The following is a 21329-nucleotide window of genomic DNA, read 5'->3' on the forward strand; positions in this document are numbered from 1 at the left end:
GCAGGTCCCGTATCCGCCAGTTGGTTCAGGTGTTGAGTGGACATGCGAATTTAGCGTAACATCTTTTCAAATTTGGCCTTACCCAGTCGCCAGTTCGTGCTGAGTCCAACGAGACTGTGCGGCATTTTGCAGAGGTGTGCCCCGTTTATTCTAAAACTAGATTCCTCATCTTCGAGAAAATGTTTCCCTATCGGAGATTGTGGCATCTATTAATTCAATGAACTTTCTAGGTTTATTCAGTGCACTGGCGATTGAGTCGCCATGCTCCCTAGTGTCCTGTTACTACTTTCTTAGTTTATTGTAATGTTAGACGGACTTGTTGGTCCTGAAGCCCCGGTATCTCTCATGAGATGAGGGGTGCGCGGGAAACAATGGGCATTTTGGATTTCCTGCGTTCCTTCCCCTTTTTGGTGGAACCGCCCTTTTAATGCAATCCTCAATTCAAAATGATTAAAAAGCTGAAATAAGAGCGCATTTTCTAAATGTTGTGACCTGTAAATTTAAATGTTACAAAGAGTATTTTTTCTGATGGTTTTTAAAACTTTGGTCCTTACAAAGTAATATTGTACGTTACTTTATTTTAATTACAACAAAAAATAAATAAATCAAAAATCTGCTGAGATATTAAACTAATTCTAGTAACTAGCAGAATTGTCAGAAATGTTTTCAACCTTAATATTTCTAACAACTGACAGACAATTTGAATTTACCCATTCACACAATCCACTATCCTGGATCCTTTGTTAGAAATAAAATGGAAATTGGAGAGAGTTTGGCTAATAGATCTGCCATTATTGACAAACAGTCTATACTTCACCATCATTGTAACTAAGGCAACACATGCTTATTGATTGGATTTCGAGTTAAAATCTCGAACTAAATAAACAAGATAACTGATGAAAATTTAAATCACTTTATCCTTCAATGTTTTATAAAATTCTATGTACAATAAAGCAAAACAGATTTAATAAAAAGATCTCCTTCCTTAACTAAATAAACGAAGCCAATTAGATAGGTATAACGCCTTGAAATATAATGATCGGATGGAACACGTCTCGGATTTACGAAAATAAGAAATGATGCAAAAATTTTTCCTCTGGCTGATTGGCTATATTTTCAATGTAGAGTATTGGAAGAGGCGATAGATTGTTGTATTACCTGAACTTCAATTTGCATTATTATTATTTCCCGCTGTAATTCGATATTGAAAATAATTTATTAACTAAAATATCGAATATCTAGACAATGATTTAAGAAAATTTGCCATTTACCACTGTTGGATGATTGTGTTTGGCCATCCTTTGTATCTCGCCACTTCGGAAGAAGTCTGTATTTAATTATAATGCCTTATAAACGTACGAAGTACGGATGTCGGTGTAATGGTTATGAAATGTGGATTTGTTATCGGGAGATCACCAGTTCGAATCCCGAGTGTAGCGACTTTTTATTGATTAGAAAAAAATGTTAATAGTCATCTGATGATCGTTTTTGGTGACTGATTCATCAATCCATTAGGAAGAAAGGATGATGCCAATTTCAGTCATTATTCAGTTTATTTTTGCCTAGCTTTCGACCTAGAGATTAGATCATCTTCAGGACCTAAGCTATTGACAATTATATATATTCGTATATTTGATTTATTTTAAAAACTTCAAAATATATAGTAAAAGTGTAAAAATTAATCTCGACCTTAAAAGTGATTTTTTTGGATACAAAAAAACAAATACAATTGAATCAGAAACTATTAAACGCCAATAGCACAGTTAGTTGAAAGAAACGAATTAGAATGGACAAAATTTATTATGACGTGCATGAAGGTAGTTAAGGATCGATGTTACAGGTGGGACAGACCAATAAACATTCATGTACTTTGATCAAATGTTCGCGTAGGGTAGTGCCAGCTACCTATCGGCTAAACTTCAAACTACATCTTCAATTACCATACAACGCCTATTTTTTTTTTCTATTAGAATCGTTTTTTGATTGATTTTAAGAAAGTATAGTTTTCAAAATTATTACATATTTTCTTTTTAAATTTCTGGTAAATCGCAAGTTGAATATTTGTTAAAAATTTTGGTTAAAACATTTAAGCATCGTCAAATTTTAAATTTGTAATTTTTTGTTTGATTAGAATTTAAACACTGAAAAAGTTTTTTTTCTCAGTGTTTAAATGGGAGGTTCAATAGTGCGATAAGAAGTTAATGAGTGTTTAAAACATTTTTCTAGAAAAACAAAATTCAAAATGAAAGTGATAGGTTTTTATTTTTCATTGATACGAGGGTCGTTTGAAAAGTCCGTGCAAAAATAAAAACTACTTAATTTTTTGGGGTAAACCTTTTTTATTTTTCAACATAGTCTCCTTTTAGGCTTATACACTTCGTCCAACGCTGCTCTAGTTTGTTGATCCCTTCCGAATAATAGGATTTGTCCAAGTCTGAAAAATAGCCATTCGTTTCTGCAATCACCTCCTCATTTGAATAAAATCTTTTTCCCGCCAGCCATTTCTTCATATTGGAGAACAAATAGTAGTCCGAGGGAGCCAAGTCTGGGGAATAGGGGGGATGTGAAACGAGTTGGAACCCTATTTCCATTAATTTTGCGACCACAACTGCTGAGGTGTGAGCTGGTGCGTTGTCGTGATGGAAAAGGACTTTTTTGTGGGCCAATCGTGGGCGTTTTTCTTGCAGCTCGGTTTTCAAACGGTCCAATAACGATGAATAATATGCACCTGTAATAGTTTTACCCTTTTCCAGATAGTCGATGAGGATTATTCCTTGCGAATCCCAAAAGACAGTCGCCATAATCTTTCCGGCCGAAGGAACGGTCTTCGCCTTTTTTGGCGCGAATTTCCCCTTGGTAACCCATTGTTTAGATTGTTCTTTGGTCTCAGGAGTGTAGTGATGTATCCATGTTTCATCCACAGTGACGAAACGACGCTTAAAGTCCTGCGGATTCTTCTGGAACAGCTGCAAACCGTCCTTGCAACACTACACACGATTTCGTTTTTGGTCAAGCGTGAGCAATCGCGGCACCCATCTTGCGGATAGCTTTGTCATGTCCAAATGTTGATGCAAAATATTATGTACCCGTTCATTCGAGATGCCCACAGCACTAGCAATCTCACGCACCTTCACTCTTCTGTCATCCATCACCATATCATGGATTTTATCAATGATTTCTGGAGTAGTAACCTCAACAGGGCGTCCAGAACGTTCAGCGTCACTTGTGCCCATATGGCCAATCCGAAAATTTTGAAACCACTTATAAACTGTTCTAATCGAAGGTGCAGAGTCACCATAATGTTTATCAAGCTTCTCTTTAGTCTCCTGAGGCGTTTTGCCTTTCATAAAGTAGTGTTTAATCAACACACGAAATTCTTTTTCGTCCATTTTTTGAAAATCACTCGACTTCCTCGATTCAAACGAATGCCAAACACAAAGAAATAGACCGATCTGGCTGAAACTTGGTGTGTGTTCTTCCAAGAGATGCTACTAACTAAACATAACCTCGATACGCGCCAGTGGTGCTATCTCTCTGACTTTGCACGGACTTTTCAAACGACCCTCGTATTGTGCGGATTTATACATTTTTTTATGAACAACAGTTTTTTTTTTACTCTATTTAATTTACACCTGCCTGTTGGCAACAAGTAAATCGGATTATAATATATAAATAAAACCTAGCTTGAAATATTTGAATGAGGGCCATCCAACGATAATCATCATGAGTCGACTAACACAAGATGCCGTTGAAGGTAGTAATTTGAAGGATGCCCTTTTTTATCGTGCGATCAGGTGATCGCGAGGCCATCGACACTTCAGTCAGGGAAGAGTAGTTTGGGATAGATTGTTTATGAACGGGTTGAAGTGTTGGAAAAGTCTGGAATGAAATTTGGTGTAACGGGGTTTGGCCAAGGACAAGGACAAAAGGGATTTTTAGGTCACTGTGGATAGTGTGATTGCTTACGTAGAAAGGAGCGTTTAGGAATGTACGTAGGATTTTCGATTGAAGGGATTGGATGCGGTTGAGATTGGAACGCTTTGCAGAACCGTGCAGTTCAAGTCCGTATGCCCAGATTGGGGGGGCTAGTGGAGCTGTGTAGATTTCCTTTTTGTTAGTAAGAGACAATTTGGAGCGTTTGTCGAAGACTCTTTTGGCCATTCAGTAACGTAAGTAAAGTTCCTGACGCTTGATGGGGGGTTCCAAGTAAGGCGTTTGTCGAGTAAAAGTCCAAGATAACGCACCTTATCTGCCAGAGGAATAGGAATATGGATGAACAACAGTTATGGATCTAATTTTTTTATAAAATTTATGGACGTAACTGCAAAATTTCGAGAAAAGTTACAAAAAGAGAAAAGAAAAATAATTTCTTTATAAAGCGGTTTTCCGATTGAAGGACATTGACTAATAACTTTCTTTTGTGGTATTTATTCAAGGTATAAAATTTGGGTTTACTGCTAACTTTCGAGCAAAATACTCGTACACTTGCTAACACTGATCGGCTCAACCAACAAGTTACCAAAATAAATATATTCTCGATGTGCAGAAACTTGTTGTAGTTTTAAATTATATTCAAGGTTCCATTATTCATTTGATAAAGAAAAAAAAATCTCCTGCTCGATCTTTGATCAAATTCTATGAGATTTATTTCTTACAGATCACTTTAACTTTTTGCTTATTTTCTTCGCTTATTCGCTTTTATTTTCAAGATAGTGAGAGTGGCCTGACGTCATTTCCAATTTGATAACAATTTGACGATTTTCTGGAAGTATTTTTGCCAAATCCTCCCACTTCAACCAGGTTCTATCCCTTCTTAGGGTGCCTTCACCCTAACGTTGTGTGAATGAGATTAGCCATTCTTCTTGCGTTCATTGGCAGCTGGCGGTCGAACCATTATAGCCTGCTCTTTTCAGTGTTAACCTTAGTGGTTTGATATATACATTCTTTCTTATTATGGTGTTCCTAAAACGGTTCCGCTGTGTCTTTCGCTTCACCTTCCAAAAATGTCTCATCTCAGTAGCGTCAATTTGACTATTATGCCCCTTAGCCACTGTCCAGGACGCCATTGCGTAGGGGAGAATGAGAAAAAATGCCGTCTAATAAACTAACATTTCTTTTTTTGTATTCTTTGGCACCTGACTACGTTTGTGCAATACTCCCTTAATGGCATTGTACATAAGTTCGACTGTACCACACTTTATTTCTCCTTCAATAAAACCAACTTCGCTTAGGTGAGCTCAAAGAAACGAAATGCTTCATCTGTCCTACTGGCTTACCATTCCTTATTACTCCCAATTTTTGATGTTGCTTTTTCCGAACTCTCATAAATTGGGGTCTTTTTTTGGAGTTGAATGATCATGTTAATCTATTTTGAAAACTCCGCCGTCAAATTAACTTCAATTATGGGGATTAATGGCAGTGGTTTCCAGCTTAATCTGTAAGATTTACATAAAAATGAGAAGGTGCTGTCAAGACACTCGAATTCTTTAATTCTGCACCATTATTATCATTTTGTGCTAAAAATTCTAGATTCAATATCTCTATAAAAAAATATTTATTTTTTTTAATATTATAAGAATATTTTTAATTAACAATTATTTGATCACCAAGAAGTTGAAAACATGTAATATATCTTTAAAAGATTTATTATTTTTAAGAAGGAAAAATAAGTGAACATCTAGTAATTCTATCTTGTATTCACTCTCCTTCAAAGCTTTAGAATCGGATTCGAAACATGGAAATTGGTTACAAGAAGGATAACGGAACCTTAGGCCTTAGCCTTTCCTAATTCCATTTACTGACTACAGGGATAAGGGGAAAAAACAACCCTCCTTTGTGTTGGAAGTGAAGGCGAACTCTGTTATAGAGTAAAGAATGGGTGTTGGTGGATCAGGTTTGGCTTTGTCCGTTATGGGTTTTTTTACAGGAAGGGAGGAGAGTGTTGCGGTTTTACTGTAGTTGCGGTTCCTCCTTCTTCTTTTTTTTAAATATGTAGACAGAGTGTAATCTCAACATTAAGGGGCCCAGGTGGTCTTAGCCTAGTAATAAGGACGCTCCGAGGGGAGAATTTCTTGCTTAATAATCACTACTGCGCCAAACAAATGATGCGGATTAAGTAAATATTTTTCTATCTCATACTTCCACTCTCTAACATGCATTTAGTACAGAGAAGGGAGAGTTTCGGTCGCATTAAGGTTTGTCCTAACAAATTTTCTTTATTAATATAAATCCTACATTTTAATAAAGCTGTAATGAACAAAACTTTCCAGTAATCTGTTAAGGTTTTAAATTAAAAAAACAATTTTAATGATTTATGTTGACTAAATTTGAGGTTAGCGAATAGGAATACCAAAGAATCAATTTATATAGAGAAGTAAACCACTAAATGATTTAAGATAATTTTACACGTTCAATGATAATCAGTAATATTGTCAAAATGATGGAGATAGACTACAATTGCACCAATACTTCTTACAAAACATTCAAAAATCAGCAACTGCAATGTAAGACAGAAAATTGAGTTGAAATCAGATCCTCTACACTACTATACCAGGTAGATGAAAAAATCTAAAACAAGTCCGGAACATAACAAAACATGCGAATAACAACGAATAAAATCAGCGATATTATTGAGTACTACAAATCCAACAACATTTCTAAAAATATTATCAAGTATTAGTTGTGAATTCCACTGTTGATGCAGTAGTATTAAGTGCCAACACAGGTCGGCGGTATCGTAACTGTGCCATGTTACTACAAGTATCCTTCTGTACCATATTTGAGATCCAAAAGGTGCTCCTTTCTCCAGGTCCCTCCCAAAGAAAAGGCTTCTAAAAATTAAATATTTTGTTTTTGTATCGCCATGTCTAGAAAGGAATGGTAAGCCAGTAGGACAGAAGCATTTCGTTTCTTGGAGCTCACCTAAGCGAAGTTTGTTTTATTGAGTGCTATCTGCTGATTCAACTTTTTTTCTTTGGGCTTCCCTAGAAAACCTAGTTGATTATTGTTTTTACCCTCCTTAAAACCGTTTCAACTTCTTCTTAGTAAAAGCTCTTGCGTCCCTAGTTAACTAGGCCGTTGCATACGTGAAGCGGTGCAAGATTTTGAATGAGCACAGAACGCTCTGTAATCTCAAGCCTCAGAAATTGCAGAAGAAGTGCTTTTGGTTGTTTTGCTTTGCCCAAAATACACGTTGTAAACACCTCATTGTCTGATTTTAATTTCGCACACTGTGGGAAGTTTTTTAAAACTGAATTTCATGTTTAACTGGTTAAAAAGATAATAAATTTTTGGTATCCTTAGATAGATGAGCTGCAAAAATGCATGAGAAATTTTGTTGAATAATATTCCCATATTTATTGCATTCAGACGATGAACCAATGGTTGATTACTTCTTGCTTTATTTAAATGTGCCTTCAATTCTTTTTTTTTAAAACATATTAAGTCTCAGCTTATGCTTTAACTTGAACTTCACCGTTTTCCTCAAGTCCTGTACAATTTTTTCTGTTGCAGTTTCGGAAAAAGGACAGGTGGAAGCGCTAGGAGGCCAATCGAATGTCTCGTATTGGAAGCTTCAGAAATGATATTGGTAAGCACTTTTACAAATCATTCAATTTTATTATTTTGTCTCACTTGCTATCGTGCAGATATTACAATCATGCAGATATTACAATCGTGCTATCTCTACTAATCTCTAATCATTAAAAAAATTATCACAATCTATAATTTATTATTGTGTACCGTATAAATCTTGAAACTTGAATAGGTTGTGGATTTCTAGATGGCACATTTCTTCGGCTAAGCCACTTTCAATGGCCATTACCGGACATTGAGCTGTAAGAAGCAGCTTGGAAGAGAAAACCTAAGAGACAGTAGTTGGAAACCTTGGATCTCCGTGTGGGTATCCAGTGCGCTAACCCAGCTAATTAATCCGTTAGATTTAGCTGTAAATATAACTTAAGTGAAGTTACGATATTACAGCACATCGAAGTAGGTAATTACTGTCGGATGCGAAGACTGCCTTTTCACCGAGGATCTAACCTTCAATTGATTTGTTTAACATTGAAATGTTTGAGTTTTGAATTGGGCTTCTACTTGGTATATCGTAATAGTCAGCAAGTACTATAATCTGATAAACCATAATATAATAAACGATGACAATAGCAGAAGGACCCTTTTGGGCCCGAAGTAAACCTGTGCTTTGCTTGATTTTATGATCGTTTACAGGATTCTTATATTTACAGTAGCTTTGCACAGGGTTTAGACTCTCTATTGGGACGGATGTTGGTCTAGTGGTCAAGAGCTTGGCTTTATGAGTGCGAGATCCCCAGTTCGAATCCAGCGTATGACTACTTTTTATCCGTTTTGCGTGAACTTCCTTCGTTGCTATATTGGACTCCAGACATTATTTATTTTCACATTACCTCTCTTCCAATAACTCCTTTTTTCTAGAGGCAAGTTCGTTTAATTGGGGTCAGCCAAGTTTAGAACATCTGGAAGCGTGGAAGGAGTTAGCGTTGGTTGCACCAAGGTGTGCTAAGATCCCTAAATGCCGGCTCATCATCCTCTTTCTAAAAAATTTACTACAGATCTATATTTTGGGATTAATTTTTTGTAACCTATTCCTTCCGAATTTCATGCTTAGACATTCAGTTTCAGATGTTAGCCATTTTATTCGCGATTTTAAATTGTACATACCAACATTAAAACAGAAGGAAACTTCCAATGTGCAATCCTAGTAATAACAAAATTTGTTTAAAAATTAAAAAAAATAAAGAAAAAAGAAAAGACATATATACATTCTTATAAAAAAGTATTACAAGAAAAGTTACATAATTTACTTCGTACCTAATTCTAAAAGTTCCACACAGAGGGCAGCGAAGTTTATATTCAGCCATGAAACAAGCTTTTTAATATAGTTGCACTGAACAATGTTGGAAACAAAAGAGAAGAAACAAATATTAAAATTATTCCTCGGTTTTGTCCAAGATCTGCAATTCTTGTGTGAACTAGGAAAATCGTATTTGTCGATTTAAAAAGGGCTCATTTGGCCTTAACTGCTAATTTTCCGAAAAGAAACCTATTTACAGTTGATGTTATACTTTATAGCCTTTTACTTTCAAATTCGAATTATTCCCAGCATTTTTTGTACTAAGAACTTTTACTAAATACATTTTTAGATTTTTTAGATTAAGTCTAACATTATTAGAAATGAGTTCATATCTATATTAGATCGTTACCGGAAACTTACTTTTACGATTCCTCGCTAGCTATGCTCACGTTTGTTTTTATGGTTTCATCAACATTTGTTATGCTATAAGTAACGCTTTCACTACATTTAAATTCGCGTGGATGTAGTCAAAAAAACAAACTCAACTCAGAGATAATTGCTAGCAGGAGGCCGCTGGCGTTTTAATCGACTGGGAGCGTTACCAGGGATGTTGAGAGATGAGAGGTAACAGTCTAAAGGATTAGAGATGGATTGCAAGGATCGATGGAAATTTGTATTGGGCGACAATGAAAATTGTGAGATTAAGTGCTTTAAGAAATCTAAAGGTTTGCGCAGATGGTTAAATTTGAAACGTAGAAAAGAGCTTTAACGATTGTTCGGAGGATTAGAGAGGTTATAATCTCTGAAGGTTTAAACCTGTGGTTGAACCTAATCAATTCCGTACCTTCATTGGTTTTAAAATCATATTGTTTGTTGACGTCTATTGTTTAGAGAGAGCCTGGATCTGTTGTTATTTTTTCAAATAGTCGGTTGAGTTCTATGAACTGCTCTAGCCTTAATCTTTTGACGATCTTTGAAGGGATTGGGGTTAAATTATAATAAATTGGAGGGAGGGAGATGCGATGGAGGGTGAAAGTATTATTTTGGAATTTGGTTTCATTAAACTGAATTTTCCCATTTTTTTAAACCGTACTTCTAAGGATCTGGGTTGGGATAAAAGGTTGCGTTGTGCTACTCTTAGGTCGCCATTGAATAAAGACAGTCGTCTGCATATGTGAGAAGGATAGATTCTTAACGGGTTGAGTTGTAAGTTGGGTTTACATAGTACTGAATGGGATCAAGGATACTTCCTTCAAGGAGAAAGAGAAAGACCGACTTGCTTGAAGGAGCATTGATCAGAAGGATTTTAGGATACGGTAAAAGATAAATGGAACATTATCCTTTAAGTTTCAGGAGCTATCCCAGGCTCCATGGTCGAGTGAAGGCCGGAACTGAAAAAAAGTAAAGAAAAAAGTCATTCTTATTAAATTCAGCTGTTCACTCAGTTTATTTAATTTTTTCCTATCCGGTAGTAGAAGTGTTCTACTTCCCATTAATCCCGGGTACGCATGCGCCTGGGCTATATCCAGCGGGGAAAGATATTTCCATTCAAATATGAAACGAATACCTCAACACTTCTTCCTTGCTCTAAGTTCGCCTGTCGCCTTCAATCCTCCACATCCCACCTTACACCATTACTTCACACACTTTCTGGTTTCTGGTAAATCAATTAAGTGTAAAAAGGCTTCCCGGCCGCCTGATGAATATTTAAAAACACGTCTTCTGCTCTCCACTTTCAGCACCTCCTCTAGTTGGACGTAGCGATAAGAAAGGTGACGTGCCACTTCGCTAAGTGGAGAAGGAGGGAAACGAACCTCTTTTTTTTTACTTATTTTTCCTTCTTCTTTCTATCCAGGACCCTTTCCTTTAAGGAAACATTATTATTTTACTCCGTTCTCGATATCGCAAAAAAAAGGGTGTCCTTTTATGGTAAAAATGGAATAAGTAAAGAATGGAAATAGGGAGAAAAATAATCTCCGTTAATTCTGATATAAGCTCATCACCGAAAAATGAAAATAAAAACTTGGTAGTAAAAGGTATAGAGATGAGATTTTAGTTTAGGTGACGGTTATCAGCTTTGGCAATAGTTAATAATTTTATATAGATATTTAATTAAAATATCTTAAAATCTTATTTAACCGATCGATACTGCCGCGTTCGTCAAGGGCAGGCCCTTTGTCCTTTATACCCATAAAAGCTGGAGTCCCTCAAGGAAGCCTTCTAGGCCCTTTCCTTTTTCTAATATACACTGCTGACTTACCTCTATCCAAAATACAATAGTTTCAACATTCGCTAACGTACTGCTATTCTTTCATCCCACTCCGATCCGGTCCAAGCCAGTCAGAACATTCAAATCCATTTAAATTTTCTCGAAACCTGGTTCCGAAAATGGAAAATAAAAATTAATGAGCAAAAATCAGTACACAATACGTTTACTTTACGAAAACCTGTGAGTCCACCAGTTCGACTGAACGGTGTAACGATTCCTCCAGCTGTCGTAGTACGATACTTAGGGTCTGTACATTGACACGTGGAACCCACATACTCGACTGAAACGACAAGACGTGAAACTACAAGCTACTTACTAGACTACTTGACCGCAGATCTAAACTTGACTTGAGTCACAAACTGACAATTTACAAGACACCCATATGGACATACAGTGTGCTCAACCAAACCCTCTAACTCCACACGCCTACAGTCACTACAGTCTAAAATCCTACGGATAATCCTGAATGCTCCATACTACATTTCTAACCTTACCATCATCCACACTGACCTTCACATCCCTTTTGTCTCTGATCTAATAAAGTCTCTCTATCGCAAATTTCACAGCCTCCTAGCTCTCCTCTTGTGCAACAACTCTCCTCTCCTCACCTTCCAGACAATCCTCCTCGTGGCTTGAAGCGGAAGTGGCCTAGGGACCTATTGATGTGAGTGTACGTAATATCCACCGAGAAAGAGTTTCACCAATGGGTGATTACTCTTATCACGACTTTCATGTGAATTTAACCTGTATGATCAAATTTACTTGATGCAACATTTATTGTACATAGTTGTAAATATCGTTAATAAAGTGATTTTTTTTTTTTTTTTTTTTTTTTTTAAATAGAAACGGTATTTATTCCTTTGAAAATCAGAGGAGCGGTGACAGTCTGATTTCGAAGATTTTTTTTCCAATTTAAGATTCTTTGATCTCATTCAAAGCGAAATTAATTCATCCAAATAAACACCGGATGTTGAGAGAAAATTTTGCAGATATCTTCTTGCTCTTACGCTACGTCAAGGTGTAGTCTGTAAGAAGCTATTGGACAAATTTAGTTTCATTTCATTACTTTTATTACAATTGATTTATTTTCTTTAAAGATTTAAGGCGGCTCAACATCTGAGGTAGGACCTCCGCGTGGGATATAGCTAATCTCTTCCTTATTTTGTTATTATTTTGCACTTATACAACGAACTTATACAATGTACGAGTATAGTGAGCTAAAGAGATGGAGAGTTAAGGAGTGTAAATATTACATGCATGGGCACCCAGAGTCATTAGTGTAGTGGAGGACGACCATCCAGTGATGGAAGCCATTAGTTCGCCACGATGGCAAGCTTACACAGCAACCATCCTAGGAGGTCGGCGTTATGCGTTGAGATGGTCACATGGCCACCGCCGCTTTAGAATAGAATAGATTAAATTAGGGCGGCCTCAAGGCCTACGCCACTGCGACCCCTTTGGATCTATTGTGGCCCGTTCGTTTAATCAGACTCTTAATTCTGGGGATTGACTTCTGGGTAGAGCTCTCAGGCCTTGGTTTTTCCTTCCCAAGAAGTAACATCCTTAGCCAGGACAAACCCCTCACACTGACACAATACGTGCAGTGCTGTTTCCTCCTGTTCCTGACAGAACCTACAAAGGCTATCATCTGCCAGGCCCATGCGATGCATGTGTTTTCTGAGCCTGCAGTGGCCGGTTAATAAGCCTACAATTATCCTTATAGCCCCACGGCCTTGACGGATTAATTCTGCAGTCAGCCCACCGCCGCTTTGGTGTGCAATGAGGATTTGAAGGAAGTGTTGCAGTAGACATGTTGTGGATCACAGAGACTGGTGACGTAGAAGGGAGCGTTAACTATTGTTCTTAGAATGGACTAAATCAGCCAATAGAAATTGCCACTTTATTCAATCATTTCCTTTTTAGTTTTTTAGTTTTTTTTAATGAATTTCCTCATAAAAAAAGAAAGGACTGTAAAGATTTTCATTAACGTTCTTAAGCTCAAAACGCTAACTTTAATGACTGGGCGGTTATGTTGGTCAACATCCACTTGGAAGTCGATGAATTACTGATATAAGTGCTACACTCTGTCGGCCTAGGCCAACACGCTTGTCGTTATGCATTTGTTTGTTAAAAAATTGCAGTTCATAGAAATAAAATTATGACGTATCAAACTATTGTCTGAACTCTTTCCAGTTTTTGAGTTGTGGATAGCGGTGCCCCCCCAATCCAATATGGCAACCCAGACACTTTAACCGTCGATTTGCTTACAGGTCGGGAAAACCAAACAATCTTAGACAATTTATTCTCTTAGAATTTTGAAATATATAATATTCTAGTCGTAAATAAAAAAAAACAGGAATTTGTAACAAAATAAGCACAAGGTTTTAAATTTTCTTATCCTTATCAATTGCTTTATATCAACGACATTTGTCCCAAGAGGCCTTGGTACGGTTATTACAAATTTATACATAGTGCAATACTAAGTGGGTATTAAAGGAGGCCCGTAAATTATATTAATTACCGAAATTGAAACGGCCTCTATAATACCGGTAGTTAACCACCTGGGTACCAGACACGTGGCAACGCATACTACTTCACCAGCCGGGGAACATGCTACATTACAAGCTGTTTGTATCCCTGAGGAGATCATCTGTAATATATATGTGGGTTGTTATTTTTGTGGAATGTAATCATTTCCAGAAAGCAAGATTGAAAATGTAATTTCCGCCACAATAATTTAGATTTTTTGAATCAAGATAATTTGTCGAATTTTGGTTATTTTGCAACATAATGGCTATTTACTTGACGATCTTATATGTTAAAATCAACCATTCACGATTCAAAAAGGAATAAAATGATAATTCCATTCTGTGAACAAACAATATCAGCCATAGTGGATGTCATAGAAATCTTAAAGACAGAAAAGATCAAATTCTCAGGGGTAAGTGACTAATTCTAGCACGAATTCAATGAATACCGATTTAAGTAATCGAGGAATACATTATGCCCAGATTCAGCACTTCTATCAGCAGCTGTAGAACCAGCACTAAAACTTTCAGGTGAATAATTTGAGCCCAGTAGGCGCCACGATAGCCGAGCGGTTAGAGGCGAGACCTGCAAAGCTAATATTAGTGCTGCACGAGACCGAGACGAGGCGAGACTTTATGCAGTCTCGATCTCGGTCTCGGTCGCTCAAGTCTCGGTCTCGGTCTCGTCGAGATATCTCGGTCTCGGTTTTTTGAATTTTTGTATTAAAAGCGGTTTGCTATTAATAATCTTTTCAAAAAATGTTATTATTTTCTAATAATTATTTTAATTTATATATTGGTAATGAAAATGTGTGTAAAAGAAGACAACTACTTACACTTCAATGCATCATATATTACTATTACTGTTATATATCTTTATATAATTTCAAAAAGATGTTAAAAACGCGCCAAATGAGAGACCCAAATAACATATCTGCCTGCTATAACAAGTCGATTCGTGAAATAAAAAATACACCTCCCAACAAACTTCCCGCTCCATTAGTTATGGCTGTTGGTGAAAATAAAGAATCTGATGATTCACCTTTTGACGACGACGACGACTGCATCAATATTTTTACACCATTTGCTCAAAAATCAGCAAATATCACCGAAGCATGGAAGACAGAAATAATTAATTACACCAAATTAGACCAAGCACCAGTAGACGTTGACATTTTAGAATGGTGGAAAACACTTGAGAATTCCTTCAAAAATTTGTCTAGAATGGCAAAAGATATTTTTAGTATCTGTGCAACTTCAGTGCCATCGGAAAGATTATTTTCGCAAGCTGCGATGATAATGACCAATAGAAGATCTTCTTTAACTTCTGACTCAGTAAAAGCTCTTTCATGTATCAATGCTTGGGCAAAGTGTATCTTAAAAACGAAAATTTGTGGCAATATTTTTTAGGTGCATAGATAGTCTTTTTTTTCAAATTCACTAATTCCAAAATTCTAAAATATAATTCAAATAATATCAAAGTTCAAAGTATTAGATTATTAATAGTGAAATTTATGGAATTGAATGAACGAATGATATGAATAGTGAAATTTAGTGAATTTAAGTAAAAATTAGGTAATTCGAAGGGGGCCGCCACGGTAGCCGAGCGGTGCGAGACCTGCGAAGCTAATGTGTATTGTGGTACTGGGTTCGATTCCCGGACTTAGGCCTTGGATGTTATTTAATGGTTAATAAAAGAAATTCACAGTAGAGTATGTTTGCTAGTCGCCTCCGTCCACGACACCTAATTGGTTAACGTCCAACCCCGCCTGAAAAAATAGGCGATTACTTTACTTTACTTTACTTATAATTTGAGCCCAATGCAACTGAAATATGCACATACGAACTGACGGGAAAATTAGGTGGAGCAGCCTGGTATCGAAACGTCTTCGAATTAATGGTTCACTTCATTTTCAAGTTATAGCTAATGAAGCTTAATTAGAAAGATAAAAGCTTAATTATGTTGAGTAAACCAACAATTTTTGAAATATAAGATGCATGAAGACCGACTTTTGAAACATGGTAACTGGCAAAAAAAAAATTAAATAGAATTTTCAGAAATTGGAAGTAGCTCATCGTAATCATACTCCGAATCAGATGTTTAGTTTGGAAATTTGAACCCACAAACAAATAAGGGTTTCTGTCTACGTTAACTCATGCCAGCCCACCTGAAGTTATTTTTTCAGAAACAATAAATTTCAGATCTCATAAACAACTTTCAATACCTCAGATAATAGAATAAAAAAGCACGATCGCAATACTTTCTCTTGCTGAGAGTGAGAAAATTTAAATAAAACTACAACAGTAAGAGAAATTTAAGATAATTTCTCTGAACTCTAGCGACAAACCTACTGAACCAGTAGCAGTTCACAATAATGTTCTTAGGTTGCAGCACTAAACTAAATCGTTAAATTAACTGGGGGTACACTACTTTGGTAAATCTTAAATATTTTCTTACAAAATATTAATTTGCCTTGATGATTAAATGTTTTTAATTAGAACATTGAATTTATCTTAGGAAATGCTAATTACTTGACAATATTCGCTTGGTAATTGACTTGAGGACATCAAATCATAATTTCTTGCAATGGAATTTCTCTACTTAAATTCTGTCGTTCTGTACAATTTAAATTCCATCTACGTATATAAATAAAAATGTAAATGATCGTTTGTTCAAAATCATAGATCTCCGAAAGTTCTTCGATTGCTTTAAAATTTTGATACAATGTTTGAATACGGGCGTGTTTTTATATACCTGTGACATGTAGAAACTTGCTTCTTTTTGTAAAACAGCACCATCTGTTGGACGTAAAAACAACACACGCTATAATAAATATTGTATGATTCCATTTCAATGTTTCCGATTGCATTTTTAAAGTGAATGTTCATAGATTTTAAAAGTGCAACAAATAGCCCTGAATCCACCGGCTACAACGTCAACTGCTTTCTTCACGTTATGTCAAAATGATGCGTTTGCGAAAACACTGCTGAATTCGGAAATGCTTAAGTATTACACATGGAATGCGAGTAGAAAACCACTTGAACAACGCAAGCGAGGACGAGGAGAGCGAGTCAACGGACAACCTGGCACATTTAAAGAAACTACAATAGGCAGACTGTTCACCGTGCATTTCAACCAAGATGAATGCTTCTTTCTATGCATGCTGTTCGTAAATGTGCCTGGTATTGGAGAACGATTGAATTTGTGTGTATCCAAATCAAATTTATGCATTGTTTGCAAACATATTGTCCGCCTGCTCTCCTTCATCTCAGGGGGAAATATAAATCGCACATGGCTGAAGATAGTTTTCTTCGAATACGCAAGGAAAATTCAAATATGAACATGGATTTTACAGGGGAAATCTACAACGAAGCGTTGATAATGATTGAAGATTTGTTGTTAGTAATTGTGAACACAGTTCTTGATCAATTGGGAATGCCATCACCGAACCAATCTTCTGCTGCTTTACAGCAACAATATACAGCTAGTATACAAATAATGGCAGGGGACAGTATCTGTCCTAAATACAGTTTCGAGACTCCATTTCAGGTATGTATTAAACCGAGGACTGAATGGAGGGTGAACTGGACGGACCAGTACAGGAAGGGAGGCACTTGGTTTACCGATGGCTCCAAGATGGACTGTGGGACTGGGTCTGGAGTGTATGGGGTTAAACCCGAGGTACTCATTGAGAGATCTCTTGGGAGATACGCCACAGTCTTCCAGGCCGAGGTTTTTGCTATTAAAATGTGTGCTGAGGAAAACCTGCGGATGGAACCTAGAAATAGGGTGATTCGTATCTTTTCGGACAGCCAGGCTGCACTGAAGGCTCTCGTATCCTTCAGAATGACCTCTTCCCTGGTTTGGGAATGCAGGAGCTAACACTCCTTTTATCGGTCCAGAGCCTGTCCTGGGGATCACCAGGGGGTCGGTTCGTGCGGCTCTCAGAGAGTGGATCTGGAGGGAGCACGAAAAGAACTGGGTGATGTTTCCTGGGGTTAAACACAGCAAGACCTTGATGCCTTGGCTGTGTAAGCAAAGATCTAAAGAGACCCTGTGTTTGGGTAGAAATCAGATTACTCTGATTACAGGCCTATTCACGGGGCACGGTAGGTTTAAGAAGCATCTGCGCAAGGTGGGGCTTATCAGCTCGGAGCCGTTGTGCAGATTATGTCAGGAAAAGGAGGAAACGGCCTCTCACCTGTTGTTCGATTGCGTTGCAATCGAACGTTTGCGCTATGAAACCTTTGGAACGTTGAGGCCGAAGGAGATAGTAGCGCAAAAAGAACTCGTTTAGCAACCTCTTTAGGAGGGGAGGGTTCGCTTACTAGATTTAAGAAGGGGCTGGCACAATAAGTCTTTTGTGGCTGGGGTGCCATGGGGCATAGGTCCCGTCCCATCTACTATCTTAATCTTAATCTTAATACAAATAATAGTTGTACTACGTAACTAATATAATCTTCGCGTTGCAATCCAGTGCATAAATTCATTATTTCAAGTTTTACTCGTATCTCATGAGATTTTTTTTAATTTTAATTATTCAATACAAATTGGGAGTCATTTACCAAAAGTTATTTCCAATTTGAAATAATCCAAAGAAAATGGAATTCTTTAATTAAAAAATCTGGTCACATTTGATTTAAAGGAATCTGAGCCTTATTTATTTTTTATTTTGTTACATTTTAACTATATTTTACATTCTTAAATAAATATAAGGTTATTAGTATTCTTGTTATTTTAACAAGTCCTTCTTTTAGTTACTAAGGTTGGCGCCCTAGGAGTGGTCTTCCTACCTAAATCTGTTTAGCAAACTCAGTCCATCTCCTCGTTTATCCCTTCTCTCCCTGATTGCCTGGTTCCACCTTTCCTCCTGCCTATTTTGAGAAACTCAGTTCACTGATGTAATGGACCATGGAAGCTGGAGCATCCTTTGTAGCTGAACGCACTTGCTTTGCCTTTCCTTTCTAGTTTCTCCCAAACAAATTCTTTGAATAAAATATAAAAAATATTTTATGTAATATACTTTTCCCCACAGACCTTCGACAAAGAATCCACACTTTACATTTCAGTTCGCTTTTAAGATACTGCGGCACTCCCTTAGGTTTATACAACAGTATCAAAGAAGTACACCAACAACGAAAGAACCTTCTCTTGTTCCCAATACAGAGCTGCATATTCTTCAGGATGTAGGGCATTATCTTTGCTCTTTTCTTGTATTTCCCTATTGTTTTTGCTGTCTTGATCACCGATATCATAATCTCATACAGTATCAATTTCAGATAATTAATATACTTGACCTTCTTCATTCATTCCAAAACAGCTTCTAAATCTCCCTATATTTTGGCTCCCAAACCTATTGTAAATGGATTTAGTCCTATTTCTGGCATTCTTATTTGAATTTGCAACTAACAATATCTAAAACCAGAGCTAGTAATATATTGAATCTGAATTTTCTTCAAGTGGAAAATATGCCTCTCGTGATTTCAGTGCTCTGTTTGTTGCCATAGTTACCATCAACTGGTAATTTTTTGTTTTTTCAAATAGAATTATCCATTACATCCTAATGTTTGAATATTACATGTCGTCTTTATTATTCTTCTGTCTAAAACTGGTAAAAACATCAACGAGCCCAATTATGATATGATTTGGTTTTAAGGACCTTAAAGTCCATTTATTGGTCGCTGCTTTTCAAGTTTAAGAAATATTTCCTAAATAGTTTCAAGATTCTGTAAATGAGAGTTTAAGAGGTACAATAAGTCAAAGGAACATTAAATTGGCAGGTTGTTCAGTTTATTTTACTTATTATTCATCACCTAAATAAAATTGTATACAGGTGTGTCGTTAGAATCTCTAATTAAACAAATGGAGTTTCACAATTTGAATGTAAAAGGTCGTACAATCAAAATATCCAATTATAAAGATGTCCTCAATACCCAATCCATTTCCGAACTAATCATTTTCACTTCCTAAATTTTCACAGTCACCTAGCGATCCTTTCCAATCCTACTGCGAAAGCTTCATCTACTTCCTCCTATCCTGACATTAAACCGACGTTGGTCGCTGAGTACCCTATCCAGAGGAGCCCTTCTTTCGCCAGCTTCTTTCAACACGCAAATCCTGATAATTTGTTATATAGTTACCTGACATTTACATTAATAAATACATTTTAAAAAAACTTAATAAATAACTTTTATTCTCTATCCTCTATTCATTACAAGTTTTAAATTATTATTACTATTATTTTACATTGATTTATTTATTTTACAATCCTGCCATCATAATGCTTTCCAATTATCGTTTAGAACAGAGTTCACCCTCCTTTTCTTGCATAGAGTACCGCGGATAACTGACGAAATGACCAGTGCGGGTCGCAGAATCAATATGTACAATACTTGCAAGTCAGAAGAAAAGCTCTGAGAAAAAGAAGAAAAACTAAGTTCAGCATTCCGTGTTAATCATGGGCGAGTAGCATGCAATGCACAAAACTTAAGAGAACCAACATATTTATTTACTGAAAAAGTTATCAAAGAAGGCGACTTTAGCAAAAATTTAGTTACATCAGACCTAGTGAGCATAAATCGTTAGAGTGATTTGTGAAACTGACGTTTGGCTTTCAAGATATCATCATTGATTTGAAATTGCAGCATCCAATCAAGTGAATTGCTTTCAAATGTTCATCAGTCAATCTCGTTCGATATGCTGACTTCACATCTTCAGTTTTGGAACTGTTAACTCACAGTCACACCATACACTGAATGCCTTAAAATAAACAAGTAAATCTAGATACAATTTAAAATGGAAACTAATAAATTTAAAGCTCTTAGACCCAGAAGGTCACAATTTAAAATGGAAACTAATAAATTTAAAGCTCTTAGACCCAGAAGGTCACAATTTAAAATGGAAACTAATAAATTTAAAGCTCTTAGACCCAGAAGGTCTACACACGTGTGAAGATCTCCTACTATTATAAAACATAATATTTAAATGAATATTGTATGAAAACGACTCGCGTTCCAAATATTTTATCAAGCAAATCCAAGTACCGTCGGCGAGCCTGATAAACTGGCGTCGCGGGTTGGATTAGGTTGAACCGCGGGCCGCAGTTTGGTGACCCCTGGTTTAGAAGACCAGTAATTAGTACTCGAAAAAGAGGGATATGTTAGATTACAAGTCACTTCATTGATGGCAACATACTCGTGCTCTGAATTGTTTATATCTAATTGTTTACATGCCAACCTATCTTTATGGTAATCAACATTCGCTTTAAAGCGAGGAATTGATTCTTTGTTAATCTCAATAAGTGGTGCGGAGTTAGAGCCCACGTCATTGCAATCACATAGTTTCACGTAAAATAAGTCATTAAAATGCTTTCTATTTGGATCTGGTAAATTCCTTAAACTAAAGTTTGTAATAAATGTTAATTTTAGTGTTAACAAGTGAACACGTGTTGTTGTTGTAGAAGTCATAGTCATGATGAAAGTTTAGTGTACGAGAAGTCATATGAAAGCTCGTACTACGCTGACAAAGCGTTCATCGACAACAATGTGCTCATAAAAACTTGTTATTTAATTAATGAAAACTGTATAGACAATAACTGGCCATTTTTTAAATAACTTTAGTTTACATCTATTCATAAAGGGATACGTGCCTTTGCATTTATTACCGCACAATAAATGCGCATTTTATTTTTTATCTAATTTT

At 36.4% G+C, this 21329-nt stretch overlaps 1 protein-coding gene across 7 annotated transcripts in view; it reads left to right on the forward strand.

Annotated features, from left to right (window-relative positions):
* Ddr (discoidin domain-containing receptor 2) overlaps positions 1 to 21329 on the forward strand; it is a 671237-nt gene that overhangs the window by 40485 nt on the left and 609423 nt on the right. For all 7 annotated transcript variants that reach the window (XM_074119472.1, XM_074119475.1, XM_074119477.1 and 4 more), the window contains exon 2: positions 7513 to 7588. The gene's annotated coding sequence lies outside the window, so the exon portion shown is untranslated. The remainder of the gene's footprint in view (positions 1 to 7512; positions 7589 to 21329) is intronic.

Source organism: Rhodnius prolixus, unplaced genomic scaffold, assembly GCF_049639745.1.
Source record: "Rhodnius prolixus isolate KJV_2025 unplaced genomic scaffold, Rpr scaffold_2, whole genome shotgun sequence".
NCBI lineage: Eukaryota > Metazoa > Arthropoda > Insecta > Hemiptera > Reduviidae > Rhodnius > Rhodnius prolixus.